Below are 1,575 nucleotides of genomic sequence, written 5' to 3'. Positions count from 1 at the left end.
AATGTCGCCGAGGGCTCAGAGGGCCCTGCCCGTTCTCCCGTCCTGAATGACCGGCGGCGCCCCTAGAGGCCCGGTTGTCAGCAGTGCGGAAGGGTTAGTCTGGCACTGGGGCTCGGGGGTCCCCAATCCCCAGCGTTGTGGCACCAGGCCACTTGGGAGGGGCACCTCGGGGGCTGACCTAGGGTTAGGGTTAGCCCCCACGAGACCCACAGGCCCGATCTGCCATTTGTGCAGAGAGCGGAGGCACGGGTCGAGGTGAGGGCGCTGGCAAGCGGGAGTGTGGGCCCAAGTGTTTTGGCGCTGGAGGCCTTCGAAGGTCGCCGGGAGCTTGGAGAGCCCTGCCCGATCTCCAGCCCTGAATGACCAGCGGTGCGCCTAGCGACCCGGATTGTGGGGGACGGCAGGGTGTGTCTGGCCCTGGGGCTCGATGGTCCCCAATTCCTAGTGTTGCAGCACCAGGCCCCTTGGGAGGGGCCCCTCGGGGGCCGACCTAGGGTGAGGGTTAGCCTCCAGGAGGCCGGTGGGTTGATCCATGGCTGTGCGGTGATCAGAGGGGCGTGTCGAGGTGAGGGCACTGTCGAGAGGGCTCGTGGGCCCAAGCGTTTTTGCGCTGGGGGCCTTTGAAGGTCGCCGGGGTTTGGAGGGCTCTGCCCGTTCTCCCGCCCTGAATGATCAGCGGTGCCACTAGTGGCTTGGGTGTTGGCGGGCCGGCAGGCTGAGTCCGGAGCTGGGGCTCGGGGGTCCCCAATCCCCGGTGTGACGGTGCAAGGCCCCTTTGGAAGGGCCCCTCAGGGGCCCACCTAGGGTTACAGTTACCCCCAGGAGGCCGGAAGTCCCAATCTGCTGGCTATGCGGTGAGTGGAGGGGTGGGCTGAGATGAGGGCGCTGGCGAGTGGGAGCGTGGACCCAAGCGTTTAGCGCACTGGTCTTCGAAGTTTGCCGGGCCTCTGAGGGCCCTACCCATTCTCCCACCTGGAATGACCGGCGGCGCCTCTTGCTTCCCAGGTGGCAGCGGGGCGGGAGGGTGAGTCTGGCGCTGGGGCTCGGGAGTCCCCAAACCCCGGCGTTGCAGTGCCAAACCCCTTGGGAGGGGCCCCTCGGGCATGACCTAGGGTTAGGTTTAGAACCCAGGAGGCCGTCAGGCCCGATCCGCCGGCTGTGCGGTGAGCGGTGTGGCGGACAGAGGTGAGGTCGCTCACGGCGGGAGCGAGGGCACAAGCGTTTTGGCGTGGGGCACCTTCGAAGGTCGCCGGGGTTCGGAGGGCCCTGCCTGTTTTACCGACCTGAATGACCGGCGGCACCCCTAGCAGCTCAGGTGGCGGCGGGTCGGCAGGGTGAGTCCGGCGCTGAGGCTCCAGGGTCCCCAATACCCGGCATTGCAGCTCCAGGCCGCTTGGCATGGGCCGCCCAGGGGCTGACCTAGGGTTAGGTTTAGCCCACAGGAGCCCGGCAGGCCTAATTCGCCAGCTGTGCAACGAGCGGTTGGGCGGGCCGAGGTGAGGCGCTGGCGAGTGGGAGCATGGGCTTAAGCGTTTTGGCATGGGGGGCCTTCGAAGGTCGCCGGGAGCTCTGAGG

This window comes from Ursus arctos, unplaced genomic scaffold (assembly GCF_023065955.2).
Source record: "Ursus arctos isolate Adak ecotype North America unplaced genomic scaffold, UrsArc2.0 scaffold_147, whole genome shotgun sequence".
NCBI lineage: Eukaryota > Metazoa > Chordata > Mammalia > Carnivora > Ursidae > Ursus > Ursus arctos.
The sequence above is the reverse complement of the archived record's forward strand: the minus strand, read 5'-3'. Positions refer to the sequence as shown.